Source organism: Tachyglossus aculeatus (genome assembly GCF_015852505.1).
Source record: "Tachyglossus aculeatus isolate mTacAcu1 chromosome 12 unlocalized genomic scaffold, mTacAcu1.pri SUPER_6_unloc_4, whole genome shotgun sequence".
Classification (NCBI taxonomy): Eukaryota; Metazoa; Chordata; class Mammalia; order Monotremata; family Tachyglossidae; genus Tachyglossus; species Tachyglossus aculeatus.
The window spans coordinates 193,613-199,144 of record NW_024044831.1 but is presented as its reverse complement, the minus strand read 5'-3'; positions in this window follow the sequence as shown (position 1 = coordinate 199,144).

Here is a 5,532-nt window from a genome sequence, read left to right as displayed (position 1 = left end):
ACTACGCTCAGTCCTTTCCGGACTGGCCAGCCACCCCCGCAAGGGTGCCTTCGCTGGCTCCCTGAGCCAACCCGTCGCCTTCGCCTCTTCTGGAGTCGACGTAGGCTACCCCTGTCCCGGGTCTATCCCCTGGGATCAGCCCGACGTCCCTAGTCCTCACGGTCCTAGGTCAGGCATCCAGTGTCCGGTGGCGTCCCACTGGTCGTCAGTCTCCTCGACTGTCTACACTCAGTCCCTTCCGGACCGGCCGGCCCCCCCTACAAGGGTGGCTTCGCTGGCTCCCTGAGCCAACCCGTCAGTGCAAATATGATAGACGGGTACTGATCCTCTGGGCCCCACGTTGGGTGCCAAAATTGATGCCGCTCAAAACACCGGGGTCACGTGGAGGAGTAAAGAATTACTCAGAGGATCGTTTTCCCAAGCAAGCTTTTATTATCCCATCCAATTTCCCTCTCAGGGTTAATTTAGGTCTTTTGGGTGTAAAACACGCAGTGGACCCCGCTCCTTAGGGGAGGCGAGAGCCCTGACCACTCAGCGGGAGTTGCTTATAAACTGAATAATAATAATAATAATAATAATAATATTAATAATAATAATATTTGTTAAGGACTTACTATGTGCAAAGCACTGTTCTAAGCGCTGGGGAGATACAAGGTGATTAGGCTGTCCCACGTGGGGCTCACAGTCTTAATCCTCATTTTACAGATGAGGGAACTGAGGCACAGAGAAGTTACGTGACTTGCCCATAGTCACACAGATGACAATTGGCTGACAATTGAACCCACGACCTCTGGCTCCAAATCCCGTGTTCTTATCACTGAGCCACGCTGCTTCTCGTATCAGGGATTGTGGTGTTGACGGATTGGCTCTATCCTTCTAGCGTCACGTTGCTGGGCAGATTGTAGAGCCTGATCCAAACTACCATCCCCGTCGTGCCCCACAGCCAAACTCGAGGCCGTTGTGGGACTCACAGCAGGCTCGGGTAGCCGATATTCAGTCTGCGAAAGGGCTGCTTTGTGCAGCGCAGCAGCCGTGCTGAGCTTCTCCCCACAACCCCAAGCCCCCTTCCTTTCCGTCTTTAGCCGCAATGAATTGATTGCTATTATTGTCTGTCTCCCCCGGAGACTGAAGGTTCATTGTGGCCCCGGAATGTGTCTCTTTGATTGTTGGGTTGTACTCCCACAAAAGCAGAGTACAGTGCTCGATACACAGAATGCACTCAATCTACTCGATGCCTCGGTCAATTGATCCACTGATTGAGTTAAACACAACACCCAAATACAGACTTGTGAAACAGGAAGAAAAGTCGTACGATGCACAGTGATGTGAAAGGAAAGCAGCTGGATCTGGTAGCGACCGCTCTAATTCCGGTTCTTGACTATGTCATCCTGTGGGCAAGTCCCCTTTTTGTAAATGACTGATTGATTAACTTTTTTCTTTCCTTCTTTATATTATATATTAACTTCTGTCTCCCCCTCTAGACTGTGAGCTCACTGTGGGCAGGGATTGTGCCTCTCTATTGTTATAGTGTACTCTCCCAAGCTCTGAGGACAGTGTTTTGCATACAGTAAGCACTCAATGAATGTTACTGAATTAATGAAGGAAGGAAGGAATAAATGAATGAATTCTCGGAGCCTCACTGACCTCATCTGTAAAACGGGAAAGTGAAGTCTGTGAGTCCCATGTCGGACAGGAGTGTGCCCAACCAGAATAGCTTGAATTTATCCCAGCTCCGAGGATGGTACCTGGCACCTAGCCAGTGCTTAAGAACAAATATCAGCAGAAGAAAAAGCATAGAGACCAATCAAAAAGCAGGTGTCGGGACAGGTTGCGAATTGGAAGAGAAGGCGGACGGTATTGTACCTACGTAGTTGGAGGTGTCGGAGGGCCCTCGTAAACATTATCCCTGGCCCAAGGAACTGGATAATGTAGACGGGAGAAGGGACAAAAATATACTTTCCCAGTAGAAGGACGTGATAGAGGATGACGAAGTACAAAAGGACTGAAGCATTGGTTGAGGGCTGATGTAATACAGAGTTTTTTTGAGGTTTTTTGATGGCATTTATTAAGCGCTTACTATGTGCAAAGCACTGTTCTAAGCGCTGGGGAGGTTACAAGGTGATCAAATTGTCCCACTGGGGGCTCACATTTAATCCCCATTTTCCAGGTGGGGTAACCGAGGCACAGAGAAGTTAAGTGACTTGTCCAAAGTCACACAGCTGACAAGTGGTTGAGTCGGGATTTGAACCCATGACCTCTGACTCCAAAGCCCGGTCTCTTTCCACTGAGCCACGCTGCTTGTCAAAGTTTCTCAGAGTTTCCGCTTCTCAGAGTTGCCACAAGAGGGCAGCTCTCCGGCTTCATCTGGCCCCGGCCGGCTCCTCTGGATCCCCTGAGCCCCGTCGCCATCGAAACAACCTCGCATCACCCTTTAGAAGCAGAGAAGCAATTTGGAAAGGACGCAGGGCTGGGATGTGGCAGACATGGGACAAGGTTCTGATGGTGATACTTTTGTGCTGTGTGACACTTTGGTCGAGACACTTTGGAATCTGTGTGTCTCAGCTGCCACACCTGTGAAACTGAGAATGAACTATGTCAGCTTGTGAGCAAGTCGCCTTTCTGTAAATGACTGATTGTTTCAATTTTTTCTTTCTTTCTTCATTTATTTGTTTATGTTAAGGTCTGTCTCTCCCTCTAGAGTGTGAGCTCACCGCGGGTAGGGATAGTGTCTGTTTATTTTTACTGGGTACTCTCCCCAGCTCGGAGAAATGTGCTTGGAATACAGTAAGCGCTCAATCAATGCTATTGAATGAATGAATGAAGGAAGGAAGGAATAAATGAATTAATTTTCAGGATCTCACTTACTTCATCTGTAAAACGGGAAAGTGAAGACTGTGAGTCCCATGTGGGACAGGAGTGTGTCCAACCAGAATAATTTGAATTTACCCCAACTCCTAGGTCAGTACCTGGCACATAGCCAGGGCTTATGAAGAAATATCAGTAGAAGAAAAAACAAAGAGACCAATAAAGAAGTAGGTTCTGTGACAGGGTTCAGATTGGAAGAGAAGGAGGACAGTTGTTGACTTGTGTACTTGGAGGTGTTGGAGGGCCCTAGTACACATCGTTCCTGGCCCAAGGAACTGGACGATGTAGACGGGAGGAGGGACAAAAAATATACTTTCCCAGGAGAAGGACGTCATAGAGGATGACAAAGTAAAAAAGGACTGAAGCACCGGTTGAGGGCTGATGTAATATTCCAGAGGTGCCACAGGAGGGCAGCTGTCCGGTTTCATCTGGCTCCAGCCGGCTCCTCTGGATTCCCAGAGCCCCATCGCCATCGAAACAACCTCGCATCCCCCTCGAGAAGCAGCGAAGCAATTTAGAAAGGGAGCAGGGCTGGGATGTGGCAGACCTGGAACCAAGTTCCGGTGGCAATATTACTGCGCTATTGACACTTTCGTCACTACACTTTGGAACCTGTGCGGCTCAGCTGCCATGCCTGGGAACCTGAGAATGAACTGTTTCCTCTCTTCCATAGGCTGCGAGCCCCGATGTGTGACACAGGCTGCCTCTGGTCTATGCCGACAGTCCCCACACCCGTGATTGTTTATGAATGATGGATGAACCAACACCACTTCTATAATGTGGGTAAACTGGGACCAGCCCAGGCACCGGCACCCAGCCAATCGGGCCGTGTGGCCAGGGGAGAAAGGGAGGCGTGGCAGCCTGGGGCACAAAGGCTTCTGAGAATCATACTCTGACGCTGGTTATTAAAAGTGGTCACCTCTGCCTAAAGAATAATAATAATAATGATGGCATTTGTTAAGCGCTTACTATGTGCCAATCACTGTTCTAAGCGCTGGGGAGGATACAAGGTGATCAAGTTGTCCACGTGGAGCTCACAGTCCTAAGTGCTATTTTACAGATAAGGGAACAGAGGCACAGAGAAGTTAAGTGACTTGCCCAAAGTTACACAGCTGACAAGTGGTGGAGCGGGGATTTGAACCCGTGACCTCTGACTCCCAAGCCCGTGCTCTTTCCACTGAGCAACGCTGCTTCTCATAATATTTACCACCCCAAGGTTTCCCGCAGCGGGGCCCGCGAGCACTGGACAGAGCTCCAAATGAGGTGTAGCAAAGTGAAGCGAAGAGAACACAGAGACACCAAACTTGCTCCAAATCAGGCACCTTTAATCCCATTCCCTCCTGGGAGGGTTTACCACACAACCAACGGTGAGAACCCTGAGCGGCCCCACGAACGGAGGGCGGGCCTCTTACACGGGCGGAGTTTTACATCACCCTTTCAGTGGCATAATCCCGTTCTGAGCTGTTCCAAGCAGCTGCCCTTGGCCCTCCCCAAGATCCTCTCACAGGACCAAATCGTAATTAGTCCCCCCACCTCGCTCCGTCGGGTTCCCATGTAGCCCAGCCCAGGTAACCACCCAGAGATCCAGACCTTGTAATAGGGGTTTCAGTAGTGGCTCGAAGCCCAAAGTCTTTTGCTTGCTCTGGACAGCTTTCGTCTCCACCTACCGAAATACCAGTCCCCTAGTGCCTCTCGAAAGGGCTCACAGCCGATGCGAGGGAGGCGCACAGAAGCTGCCTGAAGCTAATATTCAGCTTGGCAAATGGCCTCGATGCACGGAGTTGCGGCTGCGCTGAGGTCCACCGAGCCCCTCTCCACCAACCCCAGCCCTCCAAGACTTCCATGTATACCAGTAATCCAACTATCCCTATAGGTGTCTCTCTCTCCCTGGACACTGAATGCTCCTTGTGGCCAGCAAATGTGTCTGTTATATTGCTGTGTTGTCCTGCCCCAAGAGCCTAGGACAGTGGTCTACACGCAGAATGCACTCTATCAACATGAATGAGCGACCGACTGACTGATTGAGTCAAACACACCTCCAAAGAATCACGATTTTGGGACAGGAAGAAAAGTGGTATGATTTAGGGTGATGGGAAAGGAAATTAGCTTGATCTAGGAGCTCTAAGATCAGCCCTCGACAAGGTGACCCTGTGAGTATGTCACTGTATGTCACCTATCTGTAATTTACTCCTTTCTTTCTTTCTTTCTTTCTTTCTTTCTTTCTTTCTTTCTTTCTTTCTTTCTTTCTTTCTTTCCTTCTTTCTTTCTTTCTTTCTTTCTTTCTTTCCTTTCTTTCTTCCTTCCTTCCTTCCTTCCTTCCTTCCTTCCTTCCTTCCTTCCTTCCTTCCTTCCTTCCTTCCTTCCTTCCTTCCTTCCTTCCTTCCTTCCTTCCTTCCTTCCTTTTTCTTCCTTCCTTCCTTCCTTCCTTCCTTTCTTTCTTTCTTTCTCTACTGACTGAAAGATTCTTGTGGCCAGGAAATGTGTCGGTTAAGTTGTTAATTATTTCCCCCAAGAGTTTAGTACAGTTGTCTAGGTAACCCTGTGGGGAAATCACCTTTCTGTAATCTAGTGATTAAGTTTTTTCTTTCCTTCTTTATCTGTTTCTCTATATTAACCTTTGTCTCTCCTCCTAGACTGTGAACTCACCCTGGGCAGGGAATGTGTCTG